General features: G+C 43.6%; 1 long non-coding RNA gene across 6 annotated transcripts in view; it reads left to right on the forward strand.

Annotated features, from left to right (window-relative positions):
* LOC137217935 (uncharacterized) overlaps positions 1–18,928 on the forward strand; it is a 1,539,267-nt gene that overhangs the window by 1,263,467 nt on the left and 256,872 nt on the right. The gene's annotated exons all lie outside the window — the stretch shown is intronic.

Genomic DNA, 18,928 nt, shown 5'->3' on the forward strand with positions numbered 1-18,928 from the left:
CCCTTTTTGGCCAAGTGCATCATTGTGGACGTTCTGCCTCTTTTCCTATGCTTTACATGCAATTCCAGTCTACCTCCTGAAATCGGTTTCCTGCAATTCTGCCCCACTTTCAAGTCCTCTTGGCAGCCTTACTTCAATATATTTTTGGACGATAGCTGTCATGTATAACTCTGCAGGTTTGTGAATTATAGGGCCCCTGATCTCCTTTCTTCAACTCGCTTTCTTGTGAGCTGGTCGCAACACTGCAGGATTGCTTCAGGCCCTAGTGTTGTACCGGCATGGCACGCTGACCCTTTGTTTAATTCCTCTTCCTGGTAGGAAATGAGAGTTAAATTTGCCCGTCCAGACACCTCCAGCTAGCCTCTCATTGGTTCTCCCTATTCCTGTTAATTTTCCACAGAAATTGCAAACTGGGCCAAACAGGAGGTTAAAGGCACTGACTCTCCAAGTGGGGAGAGTGTTAGTAAAGCGTCTGGAATGTTGCACCCGAGTACCAGGGGACGAAAACTGAGACACATTTGAACACGTTTCCCGATCACACGTTGGATCATACTCTTGGTTCCACATGCATGTTTTAGCTGAAGGAAGAATCCCTTAAACCTGGAGAGTTGAGAACCATGGAATGGGTACCATGCAATATGACTTCAAAGGGTCTGCATTTGCTCACCGAACCTCACCAATCCTATCATTGCTGTGTTTATGCCGCTGTACACACGCTTGATTCTCTTTCGGAGACACATAAATCCATAGGTTTTAAGATTCTTACTAGTCAGGTATATTTTTAGGCGTTTAATATGGGGTGTTGAGTGCACTTCGTTGAGCAAGCAGTAGCTCTTGTCTATTACATAATTGGCTTATGGAAAGGTATCTGTGCTAATTTCAATCTCTGGTTTTATGCAGCACCCCAACTCACCTTTCCCCTTAAGCAAGCATAAGTTGGTTTTCTACATTTGAGACCCTATTCTGTTTTGTAATTCAGTTCCTGTGTAGGCAAGTTTACATTCCGTGTATTAGTGATATCTTATGATGTTTCTTTTTCTGTGTGAATTATTTCACTTAGAATCATCGTACCTGAATCCACTCATTATGCTGCTACTGGCCTGATGACATAGATTTCATTGCTGAGTGATATTGCATTGTACATTAGTACCACAACTTCTTTATCCATTTTTCGCTTTCTGTGATATTGAACTTTTACCGTAAACGAGGTTTTGTAAACAGAGCCGTCCCAAATTTTGGGGTGGCTGTGTCTTTTTGATTTTAATTTCCCTAAGCTATAGGACCATAAGTGGAAGTGCCCTAGGCTCTGTTGCTTTGTTTTTTAGATGTTTCAGGAAACACCATACACTTCTCCAGAGTGGCTGTTGGCAATTTACATCACGCCCATCAGCATAACAAGGCTCCCAGTTCTCCATGGACTGTCCTGCCTTTCTGGATTTTACACTTTTTTCAGATGGCCCTTTTGACCGGGGGGCAGTGAGACTTCATTGTAGTGTAGACTTCCTTTGCAAGCTTGCTTGGTTGGCCAAAAAGGGCGTATGCGTTTTTTCCTGAATATATTCAGGAAAAAACGCATACGCCCTTTTTGGCCAAGTGCATCATTGTGGACGTTCTGCCTCTTTTCCTATGCTTTACATGCAATTCCAGTCTACCTCCTGAAATCGGTTTCCTGCAATTCTGCCCCGCTTTCAAGTCCTCTTGGCAGCCTTACTTCAATATATTTTTGGACGATAGCTGTCATGTATAACTCTGCAGGTTTGTGAATTACAGGGCCCCTGAGCTCCTTTCTTCAACTCGCTTTCTTGTTAGCTGGCCGCAACACCGCAGGATTGCTTCAGGCCCTAGTGTGGTTCCGGCATGGCTCGCTGAGCCTTTGCTTAATTCCTCTTCTTGGTGGGAAATGAGAGTTAAATTTGCCCGTCCAGACACCTCCAGCTAGTCTCTCATTGGTTCTCCCTATTCCTGTTCATTTTCTGCAGAAATTGCAAACTGGGCCAAACAGGAGGTTAAAGGCACTGACTCTCCAAGTGGGGAGAGTGTTAGTAAAGCGTCTGGAATGTTGCACCCGAGTACCAGGGGACGAAAACTGAGACACATTTGAACACGTTTCCCGATCACACGGAGGATCATACTCTGGGTTCCACATGCATGTTTTAGCTGAAGGAAGAATCCCTTAAACCTGGAGAGTTGAGAACCATGGAATGGGTACCATGCAATATGACTTCAAAGGGTCTGCATTTGCTCACCGAACATCACCAACCCTTTCTCTGCTGCGTTTATGCCACTGTACACACACTTCCTTCTCTTTCGGAGACATATAAATCCATAGGTTTTAAGATTCTTACTAGTCAGGTATATTCTTAGGCGTTTAATATGGGGTGTTGAGTCCACTTCGTTGAGCAAGCAGTAGCTCTTGTCTATTACATATTTGGCTTATGGAAAGGTATCTGTGCTAATTTCAATCTCTGGTTTTATGCAGCACCCCAACTCACCTTTCCCCTTAAGCAAGCATAAGTTGGTTTTCTACATTTGAGACCCTATTCTGTTTTGTAATTCAGTTCCTGTGTAGCCAAGTTTACATTCCGTGTATTAGTGATATCTTATGATGTTTCTTTTTCTGTGTGAATTATTTCACTTAGAATCATCGTACCTGTATCCACTCATTATGCTGCCATGAGCCTGATGAAAGAGATTTCATTGCTGAGTGATATTGCATTGTACGTAAGTACCACAACTTCTTTATCCATTTTTCGCTTTCTGCGATATTGAACTTGTACCATAAACGAGGTTCTTGTAAACAGAGCCGTCCCAAACTTTGGGGTGGCTGTGTCTTTTTGATTTTAATTTCCCTAATCTATAGGACCATAAGTGGAAGTGCCCTAGGCTCTGTTGCTTTGTTTTTTAGATGTTTCAGGAAACACCATACACTTCTCCAGAGTGGCTGTTGCCAATTTACATCCCGCCCATCAGCATAAGAAGGCTCCCATTTCTCCATGGCCTGTCCTGCCTTTCTGGATTTTACACTTTTTTCAGATGTCCCTTTTGACCGGGGGGCAGTGAGACTTCATTGTAGTGCAGATTTCATTTGCAAGCTTGCTTGGTTGGCCAAAAATGGCGTATGCGTTTTTTCCTGAATATATTCAGGAAAAAACGCATACGCCCTTTTTGGCCAAGTGCATCATTGTGGACGTTCTGCCTCTTTTCCTATGCTTTACATGCAATTCCAGTCTACCTCCTGAAATCGGTTTCCTGCAATTCTGCCCCGCTTTCAAGTCCTCTTGGCACCCTTACTTCAATATATTTTTGGACGATAGCTGTCATTTATAACTCTGCAGGTGTGTGAATTACAGGGCCCCTGAGCTCCTTTCTTCAACTCGCTTTCTTGTGAGCTGGCCGCAACACCGCAGGATTGCTTCAGGCCCTAGTGTGGTTCCGGCATGGCTCGCTGAGCCTTTGGTTAATTCCTCTTCTTGGTGGGAAATGAGAGTTAAATTTACCCGTGCAGACACCTCCAGCTAGTCTCTCATTGGTTCTCCCTATTCTTGTTCATTTTCCGCAGAAATTGCAAACTGGGCCAAACAGGAGCTTAAAGGCACTGACTCTGCAAGTGGGGAGAGTGTTAGTAAAGCGTCTGGAATGTTGCACCCGAGTACCAGGGGACGAAATCTGAGACACATTTGAACACATTTCCCGATCACACGGTGGATCATACTCTGGGTTCCACATGCATGTTTTAGCTGAAGGAAGAATCCCTTAAACCTGGAGAGTTGAGAACCATGGAATGGGTACCATGCAATATGACTTCAAAGGGTCTGCATTTGCTCACCGAACCTCACCAATCCTTTCACTGCTGCGTTTATGCCGCTGTACACACGCTGGATTCTCTTTCGGAGACATATAAATCCATAGGTTTTAAGATTCTTACTAGTCAGGTATATTCTTAGGCGTTTAATATGGGGTGTTGAGTCCACTTCGTTGAGCAGGGAGTAGCTTTTTTCTATTACATATTTGTCTTATGGAAAGGTATCTGTGCTAATTTCAATCTCTGGTTTTATGCAGCACCCCAACTCACCTTTCCCCTTAAGCAAGCATAAGTTGGTTTTCTACATTTGAGACCCTATTCTGTTTTGTAATTCAGTTCCTGTGTAGCCAAGTTTACATTCTGTGTATTAGTGATATCTTATGATGTTTCTTTTTCTGTGTGACTTATTTCACTTAGAATCATCGTACCTGAATCCACTCATTATGCTGCTACTGGCCTGATGACATAGATTTCATTGCTGAGTGATATTGCATTGTACGTCAGTACCACAACTTCTTTATCCATTTTTCGCTTTCTGCGATATTGAACTTGTACCGTAAACGAGGTTCTTGTAAACAGAGCCGTCCCAAACTTTGGGGTAGCTGTATCTTTTTGATTTTAATTTCCCTAAGCTATAGCACCATAAGTGGAAGTGCCCTAGGCTCTGTTGCTTTGTTTTTTAGATGTTTCAGGAAACACCATACACTTCTCCAGAGTGGCTGTTGGCAATTTACATCACGCCCATTGGCATAACAAAACTCCCAGTTCTCTATGGCCTGTCCTGCCTTTCTGGATTTTACTCTTTTTTCAGATGGCCCTTTTGACCTGGGAGCAGTGAGACTTCATTGTAGTGCAGATTTCCTTTGCAAGCTTGCTTGTTTGGCCAAAAAGGGCGTATGCATTTTTTCCTGAATATATTCAGGAAAAAACGCATACGCCCTTTTTGGCCAAGTGCATCATTGTGGACGTTCTGCCTCTTTTCCTATGCTTTACATGCAATTCCAGTCTACCTCCTGAAATTGGTTTCCTGCCATTCTGCCCCGCTTTCAAGTCCTCTTGGCAGCCTTACTTCAATATATTTTTGGACGATAGCTGTCATGTATAACTCTGCAGGTTTGTGAATTACAGGGCCCCTGAGCTCCTTTCTTCAACTCGCTTTCTTGTGAGCTGGTCGCAACACTGCAGGATTGCTTCAGGCCCTAGTGTGGTACCGGCATGGCACGCTGACCCTTTGGTTAATTCCTCTTCCTGGTGGGAAATGAGAGTTAAATTTGCCCGTCCAGACACCTCCAGCTAGCCTCTCATTGGTTCTCCCTATTCCTGTTAATTTTCCACAGAAATTGCAAACTGGGCCAAACAGGAGGTTAAAGGCACTGACTCTCCAAGTGGGGAGAGTGTTAGTAAAGCGTCTGTAATGTTGCACCCGAGTACCAGGGGACGAAAACTGAGACACATTTGAACACGTTTCCCGATCACACGTTGGATCATACTCTTGGTTCCACATGCATGTTTTAGCTGAAGGAAGAATCCCTTAAACCTGGAGAGTTGAGAACCATGGAATGGGTACCATGCAATATGACTTCAAAGGGTCTGCATTTGCTCACCGAACCTCACCAATCCTATCATTGCTGCGTTTATGCCGCTGTACACACGCTTGATTCTCTTTTGGAGACATATAAATCCATAGGTTTTAAGATTCTTACTAGTCAGGTATATTTTTAGGCGTTTAATATGGGGTGTTGAGTCCACTTCGTTGAGCAAGCAGTAGCTCTTGTCTATTACATAATTGGCTTATGGAAAGGTATCTGTGCTAATTTCAATCTCTGGTTTTATGCAGCACCCCAACTCACCTTTCCCCTTAAGCAAGCATAAGTTGGTTTTCTACATTTGAGACCCTATTCTGTTTTGTAATTCAGTTCCTGTGTAGGCAAGTTTACATTCCGTGTATTAGTGATATCTTATGATGTTTCTTTTTCTGTGTGACTTATTTCACTTAGAATCATCGTACCTGAATCCACTCATTATGCTGCTACTGGCCTGATGACATAGATTTCATTGCTGAGTGATATTGCATTGTACATTAGTACCACAACTTCTTTATCCATTTTTCGCTTTCTGTGATATTGAACTTTTACCGTAAACGAGGTTTTGTAAACAGAGCCGTCCCAAATTTTGGGGTGGCTGTGTCTTTTTGATTTTAATTTCCCTATACTATAGGACCATAAGTGGAAGTGCCCTAGGCTCTGTTGCTTTGTTTTTTAGATGTTTCAGGAAACACCATACACTTCTCCAGAGTGGCTGTTGGCAATTTACATCCCGCCCATCAGCATAACAAGGCTCCCAGTTCTCCATGGCCTGTCCTGCCTTTCTGGATTTTACACTTTTTTCAGATGTCCCTTTTGACCGGGGGGCAGTGAGACTTCATTGTAGTGCAGATTTCCTTTGCAAGCTTGCTTGGTTGGCCAAAAAGGGCGTATGCGTTTTTTCCTGAATATATTCAGGAAAAAACGCATACGCCCTTTTTGGCCAAGTGCATCATTGTGGACGTTCTGCCTCTTTTCCTATGCTTTACATGCAATTCCTGTCTACCTCCTGAAATCGGTTTCCTGCAATTCTGCCCCGCTTTCAAGTCCTCTTGGCAGCCTTACTTCAATATATTTTTGGACGATAGCTGTCATGTATAACTCTGCAGGTTTGTGAATTACAGGGCCCCTGAGCTCCTTTCTTCAACTCGCTTTCTTGTGAGCTGGCCGCAACACCGCAGGATTGCTTCAGGCCCTAGTGTGGTTCCGGCATGGCTCGCTGAGCCTTTGCTTAATTCCTCTTCTTGGTGGGAAATGAGAGTTAAATTTGCCCGTCCAGACACCTCCAGCTAGTCTCTCATTGGTTCTCCCTATTCCTGTTCATTTTCCGCAGAAATTGCAAACTGGGCCAAACAGGAGGTTAAAGGCACTGACTCTCCAAGTGGGGAGAGTGTTAGTAAAGCGTCTGGAATGTTGCACCCGAGTACCAGGGGACGAAAACTGAGACACATTTGAACACGTTTCCCGATCACATGGAGGATCATACTCTGGGTTCCACATGCATGTTTTAGCTGAAGGAAGAATCCCTTAAACCTGGAGAGTTGAGAACCATGGAATGGGTACCATGCAATATGACTTCAAAGGGTCTGCATTTGCTCACCGAACATCAGCAACCCTTTCTCTGCTGCGTTTATGCCACTGTACACACACTTCCTTCTCTTTCGGAGACATATAAATCCATAGGTTTTAAGATTCTTACTAGTCAGGTATATTCTTAGGCGTTTAATATGGGGTGTTGAGTCCACTTCGTTGAGCAAGCAGTAGCTCTTGTCTATTACATATTTGGCTTATGGAAAGGTATCTGTGCTAATTTCAATCTCTGGTTTTATGCAGCACCCCAACTCACCTTTCCCCTTAAGCAAGCATAAGTTGGTTTTCTACATTTGAGACCCTATTCTGTTTTGTAATTCAGTTCCTGTGTAGGCAAGTTTACATTCCGTGTATTAGTGATATCTTATGATGTTTCTTTTTCTGTGTGACTTATTTCACTTAGAATCATCGTACCTGAATCCACTCATTATGCTGCTACTGGCCTGATGACATAGATTTCATTGCTGAGTGATATTGCATTGTACGTAAGTACCACAACTTCTTTATCCATTTTTCGCTTTCTGCGATATTGAACTTGTACCATAAACGAGGTTCTTGTAAACAGAGCCGTCCCAAACTTTGGGGTGGCTGTGTCTTTTTGATTTTAATTTCCCTAATCTATAGGACCATAAGTTGAAGTGCCCTAGGCTCTGTTGCTTTGTTTTTTAGATGTTTCAGGAAACACCATACACTTCTCCAGAGTGGCTGTTGGCAATTTACATCCCGCCCATCAGCATAAGAAGGGTCCCATTTCTCCATGGCCTGTCCTGCCTTTCTGGATTTTACACTTTTTTCAGATGTCCCTTTTGACCGGGGGGCAGTGAGACTTCATTGTAGTGCAGATTTCATTTGCAAGCTTGCTTGGTTGGCCAAAAAGGGCGTATGCGTTTTTTCCTGAATATATTCAGGAAAAAACACATACGCCCTTTTTGGCCAAGTGCATCATTGTGGACGTTCTGCCTCTTTTCCTATGCTTTACATGCAATTTCAGTCTACCTCCTGAAATCGGTTTCCTGCAATTCTGCCCCGCTTTCAAGTCCTCTTGGCACCCTTAATTCAATATATTTTTGGACGATAGCTGTCATTTAGAACTCTGCAGGTGTGTGAATTACAGTGCCCCTGAGCTCCTTTCTTCAAGTCGCTTTCTTGTGAGCTGGCCGCAACACCGCAGGATTGCTTCAGGCCCTAGTGTGGTTCCGGCATGGCTCGCTGAGCCTTTGGTTAATTCCTCTTCTTGGTGGGAAATGAGAGTTAAATTTACCCGTGCAGACACCTCCAGCTAGTCTCTCATTGGTTCTCCCTATTCCTGTTCATTTTCCGCAGAAATTGCAAACTGGGCCAAACAGGAGGTTAAAGGCACTGACTCTCCAAGTGGGGAGAGTGTTAGTAAAGCGTCTGGAATGTTACACCCGAGTACCAGGGGACGAAAACTGAGACACATTTGAACACGTTTCCCGATCACACGGAGGATCATACTCTGGGTTCCACATGCATGTTTTAGCTGAAGGAAGAATCCCTTAAACCTGGAGAGTTGAGAACCATGGAATGGGTACCATGCAATATGACTTCAAAGGGTCTGCATTTGCTCACCGAACCTCACCAATCCTATCACTGCTGCGTTTATGCCGCTGTACACATGCTTGATTCTCTTTCGGAGACATATAAATCCATAGGTTTTAAGATTCTTACTAGTCAGGTATATTCTTAGGCGTTTAATATGGGGTGTTGAGTCCACTTCGTTGAGCAAGCAGTAGCTCTTGTCTATTACATATTTGGCTTATGGAAAGGTATCTGTGCTAATTTCAATCTCTGGTTTTATGCAGCACCCCAACTCACCTTTCCCCTTAAGCAAGCATAAGTTGGTTTTCTACATTTGAGACCCTATTCTGTTTTGTAATTCAGTTCCTGTGTAGCCAAGTTTACATTCCGTGTATTAGTGATATCTTATGATGTTTCTTTTTCTGTGTGACGTATTTCACTTAGAATCATCTTACCTGAATCCACTCATTATGCTGCTATGAGCCTGATGAAAGAGATTTCATTGCTGAGTGATATTGCATTGTACGTTAGTACCACAACTTCTTTATCCATTTTTCGCTTTCTGCGATATTGAACTTGTACCGGAAACGAGGTTCTTGTAAACAGAGCCGTCCCAAACTTTAGGGTGGCTGTGTCTTTTTAATTTTAATTTCCCTAAGCTATAGGACCATAAGTGCAAGTGCCCTAGGCTGTGTTGCTTTGTTTTTTAGATGTTTCAGGAAACACCATACACTTCTCCAGAGTGGCTGTTGGCAATTTACATCCCGCCCATCAGCATAAGAAGGCTCCCAGTTCTCCATGGCCTGTCCTGCCTTTCTGGATTTTACACTTTTTTCAGATGTCCCTTTTGACCGGGGGGCAGTGAGACTTCATTGTAGTGCAGATTTCCTTTGCAAGCTTGCTTGTTTGGCCAAAAAGGGCGTATGCGTTTTTTCCTGAATATATTCAGGAAAAAACGCATACGCCCTTTTTGGCCAAGTGCATCATTGTGGACGTTCTGCCTCTTTTCCTATGCTTTACATGCAATTCCAGTCTACCTCCTCAAATCGGTTTCCTGCAATTCTGCCCCGCTTTCAAGTCCTCTTGGCAGCCTTACTTCAATATATTTTTGGACGATAGCTGTCATTTAGAACTCTGCAGGTTTGTGAATTACAGTGCCCCTGAGCTCCTTTCTTCAACTAGCTTTCTTGTGATCTGGCCGCAACACTGCAGGATTCTTCAGGCCCTAGTGTGATACTGGCATGGCATGCTGAGCCTTTGGTTAATTCCTCTTCCTGGTGAGAAATGAGAGTTAAATTTGCCCATCCAGACACCTCCAGCTAGTCTCTCATTGGTTCTCCCTATTCCTGTTCATTTTCCGCCGAAATTGCAAACTGGGCCAAACAGGAGGTTAAAGGCACTGACTCTGCAAGTGGGGAGAGTGTTAGTAAAGCGTCTGGAATGTTGCACCTGAGTACCAGGGGACGAAATCTGAGACACATTTGAACACATTTCCCGATCACACGGTGGATCATACTCTGGGTTCCACATGCATGTTTTAGCTGAAGGAAGAATCCCTTAAACCTGGAGAGTTGAGAACCATGGAATGGGTACCATGCAATATGACTTCAAAGGGTCTGCATTTGCTCACCGAACCTCACCAATCCTTTCACTGCTGCGTTTATGCCGCTGTACACATGCTTGATTCTCTTTCGGAGACATATAAATCCATAGGTTTTAAGATTCTTACTAGTCAGGTATATTCTTAGGCGTTTAATATGGGGTGTTGAGTCCACTTCGTTGAGCAGGGAGTAGCTCTTTTCTATTACATATTTGTCTTATGGAAAGGTATCTGTGCTAATTTCAATCTCTGGTTTTATGCAGCACCCCAACTCACCTTTCCCCTTAAGCAAGCATAAGTTGGTTTTCTACATTTGAGACCCTATTCTGTTTTGTAATTCAGTTCCTGTGTAGCCAAGTTTACATTCTGTGTAGTAGTGATATCTTATGATGTTTCTTTTTCTGTGTGACTTATTTCACTTAGAATCATCGTACCTGAATCCACTCATTATGCTGCTACTGGCCTGATGACATAGATTTCATTGCTGAGTGATATTGCATTGTACGTAAGTACAACAACTTCTTTATCCATTTTTCGCTTTCTGCGATATTGAACTTGTACCGTAAACGAGGTTCTTGTAAAGAGAGCCATCCCAAACTTTGGGGTGGCTTTGTCTTTTTTATTTTAATTTCCCTAAGCTATAGGACCATAAGTGGAAGTGCCCTAGGCTCTGTTGCTTTGTTTTTTAGATGTTTCAGGAAACACCATACACTTCTCCAGAGTGGCTGTTGGCAATTTACATCACGCCCATTGGCATAACAAAACTCCCAGTTCTCCATGGCCTGTCCTGCCTTTCTGGATTTTACTCTTTTTTCAGATGGCCCTTTTGACCGGGGAGCAGTGAGACTTCATTGTAGTGCAGATTTCCTTTGCAAGCTTGCTTGTTTGGCCAAAAAGGGCGTATGCATTTTTTCCTGAATATATTCAGGAAAAAACGCATACGCCCTTTTTGGCCAAGTGCATCATTGTGGACGTTCTGCCTCTTTTCCTATGCTTTACATGCAATTCCAGTCTACCTCCTGAAATTGGTTTCCTGCCATACTGCCCCGCTTTCAAGTCCTCTTGGCAGCGTTACTTCAATATATTTTTGGACGATAGCTGTCATTTAGAACTCTGCAGGTGTGTGAATTACAGGGCCCCTGAGCTCCTTTCTTCAACTCGCTTTCTTGTGAGCTGGCCGCAACACCGCAGGATTGCTTCAGGCCCTAGTGTGGTTCCGGCATGGCTCGCTGAGCCTTTGGTTAATTCCTCTTCCTGGTGGGAAATGAGAGTTAAATTTGCCCGTCCAGACACCTCCAGCTAGTCTCTCATTGGTTCTCCCTATTCCTGTTCCTTTTCTGCAGAAATTGCAAACTGGGCCAAACAGGAGGTTAAAGGCACTGACTCTCCAAGTGGGGAGAGTGTTAGTAAAGCGTCTGGAATGTTGCACCCGAGTACCAGGGGACGAAAACTGAGACACATTTGGACACGTTTCCCGATCACACGGTGGATTATACTCTGGGTTCCACATGCATGTTTTAGCTGAAGGAAGAATCCCTTAAACCTGGAGAGTTGAGAACCCTGGAATGGGTACCATGCAATATGACTTCAAACGGTCTTCATTTGCTCAACGAACCTCACCAATCCTTTCACTGCTGCCTTTATGCCGCTGTACACACGCTTGATTCTCTTTCGGAGACATATAAATCCATAGGTTTTAAGATTCTTACTAGTCAGGTATATTCTTAGGCGTTTAATATGGGGTGTTGAGTCCACTTCGTTGAGCAAGCAGTAGCTCTTGTCTATTACGTATTTGGCTTATGGAAAGGTATCTGTGCTAATTTCAATCTCTGGTTTTATGCAGCACCTCAACTCACCTTTCCCCTTAAGCAAGCATAAGTTGGTTTTCTACATTTGAGACCCTATTCTGTTTTGTAATTCAGTTCCTGTGTAGCCAAGTTTACATTCCGTGTATTAGTGATATCTTATGATGTTTCTTTTTCTGTGTGACTTATTTCACTTAGAATCATCGTACCTGAATCCACTCATTATGCTGCTACTGGCCTGATGACATAGATTTCATTGCTGAGTGATATTGCATTGTACGTAAGTACCACAACTTCTTTATCCATTTTTCGCTTTCTGCGATATTGAACTTGTACCGTAAACGAGGTTCTTGTAAACAGAGCCGTCCGAAACTTTGGGGTGCCTGTGTCTTTTTGATTTTAATTTCCCTAATCTATAGGACCGTAAGTGGAAGTGCCCTAGGCTCTGTTGCTTTGTTTTTTAGATGTTTCAGGAAACACCATACACTTCTCCAGAGTGGCTGTTGGCAATTTACATCACGCCCATCAGCATAACAAGGCTCCGAGTTCTCCATGGCCTGTCCTGCCTTTCTGGATTTTACACTTTTTTCAGATGGCCCTTTTGACCGGGGGGCAGTGAGACTTCATTGTAGTGCAGATTTCCTTTGCAAGCTTGCTTGGTTGGCCAAAAAGGGCGTATGCGTTTTTTCCTGAATATATTCAGGAAAAAACGTATACGCCCTTTTTGGCCAAGTGGATCATTGTGGACGTTCTGCCTCTTTTCCTATGCTTTACATGCAATTCCAGTCTACCTCCTGAAATCGGTTTCCTGCAATTCTGCCCCGCTTTCAAGTCCTCTTGGCAGCCTTACTTCAGTATATTTTTGGACGATAGCTGTCATTTATAACTCTGCAGGTGTGTGAATTACAGTGCCGCTGAGCTCCTTTCTTCAACTCGCTTTCTTGTGAGCTGGCCGCAACACCGCAGGATTGCTTCAGGCTCTAGTGTGGTTCCGGCATGGCTCGCTGAGCCTTTGGTTAATTCCTCTTCTTGGTGGGAAATGAGAGTTAAATTTGCCCGTCCAGACACCTCCAGCTAGTCTGTCATTGGTTCTCCCTATTCCTGTTCATTTTCCGCAGAAATTGCAAACTGGGCCAAACAGGAGTTTAAAGGCACTGACTCTCCAAGTGGGGAGAGTGTTAGTAAAGCGTCTGGAATGTTGCACCCGAGTACCAGGGGGCAAAAACTGAGACACATTTGAACACGTTTCCCGATCACACGGTGGATCATACTCTGGGTTCCACATGCATGTTTTAGCTGAAGGAAGAATCCCTTAAACCTGGAGAGTTGAGAACCATGGAATGGGTACCATGCAATATGACTTCAAAGGGTCTGCATTTGCTCACCGAACCTCACCAATCCTATCACTGCTGCATTTATGCCGCTGTACACACGCTTGATTCTCCTTCGGAGACATATAAATCCATAGGTTTTAAGATTCTTACTAGTCAAGTATATTCTTAGGCGTTTAATATGGGGTGTTGAGTCCACTTCGTTGAGCAAGCAGTAGCTCTTGTCTATTACATATTTGGCTTATGGAAAGGTATCTGTGCTAATTTCCATCTCTGGTTTTATGCAGCACCCCAACTCACCTTTCCCCTTAAGCAAGCATAAGTTGGTTTTCTACATTTGAGACCCTATTCTGTTTTGTAATTCAGTTCCTGTGTAGCCAACTTTACATTCCGTGTATTAGTGATATCTTATGATGTTTCTTTTTCTGTGTGACATATTTCACTTAGAATCATCGTACCTGAATCCACTCATTATGCTGCTACGGGCATGATGACATAGATTTCATTGCTGAGTGATATTGCATTGTACGTAAGTACCACAACTTCTTTATCCATTTTTTGCTTTCTGCGATATTGAACTTGTACCGTAAACGAGGTTCTTGTAAACAGAGCCGTCCCAAACTTTGGGGTGCCTGTGTCTTTTTGATTTTAATTTCCCTAATCTATAGGACCGTAAGTGGAAGTGCCCTAGGCTCTGTTGCTTTGTTTTTTAGATGTTTCAGGAAACACCATACACTTCTCCAGAGTGGCTGTTGGCAATTTACATCACGCCCATCAGCATAACAATGCTCCGAGTTCTCCATGGCCTGTCCTGCCTTTCTGGATTTTACACTTTTTTCAGATGGCCCTTTTGACCGGGGGGCAGTGAGACTTCATTGTAGTGCAGATTTCCTTTGCAAGCTTGCTTGGTTGGCCAAAAAGGGCGTATGCGTTTTTTCCTGAATATATTCAGGAAAAAACGCATACGCCCTTTTTGGCCAAGTGCATCATTGTGGACGTTTTGCCTCTTTTCCAATGCTTTACATGCAATTCCAGTCTACCTCCTGAAATCGGTTTCCTGCAATTCTGCCCTGCTTTCAAGTCCTCTTGGCAACCTTACTTCAATATATTTTTGGACGATAGCTGTCATTTATAACTCTGCAGGTGTGTGAATTACAGGGACCCTGAGCTCCTTTCTTCAACTCGCTTTCTTGTGAGCTGGCCGCAACACCGCAGGATTGCTTCAGGCCCTAGTGTGGTTCCGGCATGGCTCGCTGAGCCTTTGGTTAATTCCTCTTCCTGGTGGGAAATGAGAGTTAAATTTGCCCGTCCAGACTCCTCCAGCTAGTCTCTCATTGGTTCTCCCTATTCCTGTTCATTTTCCGCAGAAATTGCAAACTGGGCCAAACAGGAGGTTAAAGGCGCTGACTCTCCAAGTGGGGAGAGTGTTAGTAAAGCGTCTGGAATGTTGCACCCGAGTACCAGGGGACGAAAACTGAGACACATTTGAACACGTTTCCCGATCACACGGTGGATCATACTCTGGGTTCCACATGCATGTTTTAGCTGAAGGAAGAATCCCTTAAACCTGGAGAGTTGAGAACCATGGAATGGGTACCATGCAATATGACTTCAAAGGGTCTGCATTTGCTCACCGAACCTCACCAATCCTATCACTGCTGCGTTTATGCCGCTGTACACACGCTTGATTCTCCTTCGGAGACATATAAATCCATAGGTTTTAAGATTCTTACTAGTCAAGTATATTCTTAGGCGTTTAATATGGGGTGTTGAGTCCACTTCGTTGAGCAAGCAGTAGCTCTTGTCTATTACATATTTGGCTTATGGAAAGGTATCTGTGCTAATTTCCATCTCTGGTTTTATGCAGCACCCCAACTCACCTTTCCCCTTAAGCAAGCATAAGTTGGTTTTCTACATTTGAGACCCTATTCTGTTTTGTAATTCAGTTCCTGTGTAGCCAACTTTACATTCCGTGTATTAGTGATATCTTATGATGTTTCTTTTTCTGTGTGACATATTTCACTTAGAATCATCGTACCTGAATCCACTCATTATGCTGCTACGGGCATGATGACATAGATTTCATTGCTGAGTGATATTGCATTGTACGTAAGTACCACAAATTCTTTATCCATTTTTCGCTTTCTGCGATATTGAACTTGTACCGTAAACGAGGTTCTTGTAAACAGAGCCATCCCAAACTTTGGGGTGCCTGTGTCTTTTTGATTTTATTTTCCCTAATCTATAGGACCGTAAGTGGAAGTGCCCTAGGCTCTGTTGCTTTGTTTTTTAGATGTTTCAGGAAACACCATACACTTCTCCAGAGTGGCTGTTGGCAATTTACATCACGCCCATCAGCATAACAAGGCTCCCAGTTCTCCATGGCCTGTCCTGCCTTTCTGGATTTTACACTTTTTTCAGATGGCCCTTTTGACCGGGGGGCAGTGAGACTTCATTGTAGTGCAGATTTCCTTTGCAAGCTTGCTTGGTTGGCCAAAAAGGGCGTATGCGTTTTTTCCTGAATATATTCAGGAAAAAACGCATACGCCCTTTTTGGCCAAGTGCATCATTGTGGACGTTTTGCCTCTTTTCCAATGCTTTACATGCAATTCCAGTCTACCTCCTGAAATCGGTTTCCTGCAATTCTGCCCTGCTTTCAAGTCCTCTTGGCAACCTTACTTCAATATATTTTTGGACGATAGCTGTCATTTATAACTCTGCAGGTGTGTGAATTACAGGGACCCTGAGCTCCTTTCTTCAACTCGCTTTCTTGTGAGCTGGCCGCAACACCGCAGGATTGCTTCAGGCCCTAGTGTGGTTCCGGCATGGCTCGCTGAGCCTTTGGTTAATTCCTCTTCCTGGTGGGAAATGAGAGTTAAATTTGCCCGTCCAGACTCCTCCAGCTAGTCTCTCATTGGTTCTCCCTATTCCTGTTCATTTTCTGCAGAATTTGCAAACTGGGCCAAACAGGAGGTTAAAGGCACTGACTCTCCAAGTGGGGAGAGTGTTAGTAAAGCGTCTGGAATGTTGCACCCGAGTACCAGGGGACGAAAACTGAGACACATTTGAACACGTTTCCCGATCACACGGTGGATCATACTCTGGGTTCCACATGCATGTTTTAGCTGAAGGAAGAATCCCTTAAACCCGGAGAGTTGAGACCCATGGAATCGGTACCATGCAATATGACTTCAAAGGGTCTGCATTTGCTCACCGAACCTCACCAATCCTATCACTGCTGCGTTTATGCCACTGTAAACATGCTTGATTCTCTTTCGGAGACATATAAATCCATAGGTTTTAAGATTCTTACTAGTCAGGTATATTCTTAGGCGTTTAATATGGGGTGTTGAGTCCACTTCGTTGAGCAAGCAGTAGCTCTTGTCTATTACGTATTTGGCTTATGGAAAGGTATCTGTGCTAATTTCAATCTCTGGTTTTATGCAGCACCTCAACTCACCTTTCCCCTTAAGCAAGCATAAGTTGGTTTTCTACATTTGAGACCCTATTCTGTTTTGTAATTCAGTTCCTGTGTAGCCAAGTTTACATTCCGTGTATTAGTGATATCTTATGATGTTTCTTTTTCTGTGTGACTTATTTCACTTAGAATCATCGTACCTGAATCCACTCATTATGCTGCTACTGGCCTGATGACATAGATTTCATTGCTGAGTGATATTGCATTGTACGTAAGTACCACAACTTCTTTATCCATTTTTCGCTTTCTGCGATATTGAACTTGTACCGGAAACGAGGTTCTTGTAAACAGAGGCATCCCAAACTTTGGGGTGCCTGTGTCTTTTTGATTTTAATTTCCCTAATCTATAGGACCGTAAGTGGAAGTGCCCTAGGCTCTGTTGCTTTGTTTTTTAGATGTTTCAGGAAACACCATACACTTCTCCAGAGTGGCTGTTGGCAATTTATATCACGCCCATCAGCATAACAAGGCTCCCAGTTCTCCATGGCCTGTCCTGCCTTTCTGGATTTTACACTTTTTTCAGATGGCCCTTTTGACCGGGGGGCAGTGAGACTTCATTGTAGTGCAGATTTCCTTTGCAAGCTTGCTTGGTTGGCCAAAAAGGGCGTATGCGTTTTTTCCTGAATATATTCAGGAAAAAACGCATACGCCCTTTTTGGCCAAGTGCATCATTGTGGACGTTCTGCCTCTTTTCCTATGCTTTACATGCAATTCCAGTCTACCTCCTGAAATCGGTTTCCTGCAATTCTGCCCCGCTTTCAAGTCCTCTTGGCAGCCTTACTTCAATATATTTTTGGACGATAGCTGTCATTTAGAACTCTGCAGGTGTGTGAATTACAGGGCCCCTGAGCTCCTTTCTTCAACTCGCTTTCTTGTGAGCTGGCCGCAACACCGCAGGATTGCTTCAGGCTCTAGTGTGGTTCCGCATGGCTCGCTGAGCCTTTGGTTAATTCCTCTTGTTGGTGGGAAATGAGAGTTAAATTTGCCCGTCCAGACACCTCCAGCTAGTCTCTCATTGGTTCTCCCTATTCCTGTTCATTTTCCACAGAAATTGCAAACTGGGCCAAACAGGAGGTTAAAGGCACTGACTCTCCAAGTGGGGAGAGTGTTAGTAAAGCGTCTGGAATGTTGCACCCGAGTACCAGGGGGCGAAAACTGAGACATATTTGAACACGTTTCCCGATCACACGGTGGATCATCCTCTGGGTTCCACATGCATGTTTTAGCTGAAGGAAGAATCCCTTAAACCTGGAGAGTTGAGAACCATGGAATGGGTACCATGCAATATGACTTCAAAGGGTCTGCATTTGCTCACCGAACCTCACCAATCCTATCACTGCTGCGTTTATGCTGCTGTACACACGCTTGATTCTCCTTCGGAGACATATAAATCCATAGGTTTTAAGATTCTTACTAGTCAAGTATATTCTTAGGCGTTTAATATGGGGTGTTGAGTCCACTTCGTTGAGCAAGCAGTAGCTCTTGTCTATTACATATTTGGCTTATGGAAAGGTATCTGTGCTAATTTCCATCTCTGGTTTTATGCAGCACCCCAACTCACCTTTCCCCTTAAGCAAGCATAAGTTGGTTTTCTACATTTGAGACCCTATTCTGTTTTGTAATTCAGTTCCTGTGTAGCCAACTTTACATTCCGTGTATTAGTGATATCTTATGATGTTTCTTTTTCTGTGTGACTTATTTCACTTAGAATCATCGTACCTGAATCCACTCATTATGCTGCTACGGGCATGATGACATAGATTTCATTGCTGAATGATATTGCATTGTACGTAAGTACCACAACTTCTTTATCCATTTTTCGCTTTCTGCGATATTGAACTTGTACCGTAAACGAGGTTCTTGTAAACAGAGCCGTCCCAAACTTTGGGGTGCCTGTGTCTTTTTGATTTTAATTTCCCTAATCTATAGGACCGTAAGTGGAAGTGCCCTAGGCTCTGTTGCTTTGTTTTTTAGATGTTTCAGGAAACACCATACACTTCTCCAGAGTGGCTGTTGGCAATTTACATCCCGCCCATCAGCATAACAAGGCTCCCAGTTCTCCATGGCCTGTCCTGCCTTTCTGGATTTTACACTTTTTTCAGATGGCCCTTTTGACCGGGGGGCAGTGAGACTTCATTGTAGTGCAGATTTCCTTTGCAAGCTTGCTTGGTTGGCCAAAAAGGGCATATGCGTTTTTTCC

This window comes from Pseudorca crassidens (assembly GCF_039906515.1).
Source record: "Pseudorca crassidens isolate mPseCra1 chromosome 1 unlocalized genomic scaffold, mPseCra1.hap1 SUPER_1_unloc_3, whole genome shotgun sequence".
Lineage (NCBI taxonomy): Eukaryota > Metazoa > Chordata > Mammalia > Artiodactyla > Delphinidae > Pseudorca > Pseudorca crassidens.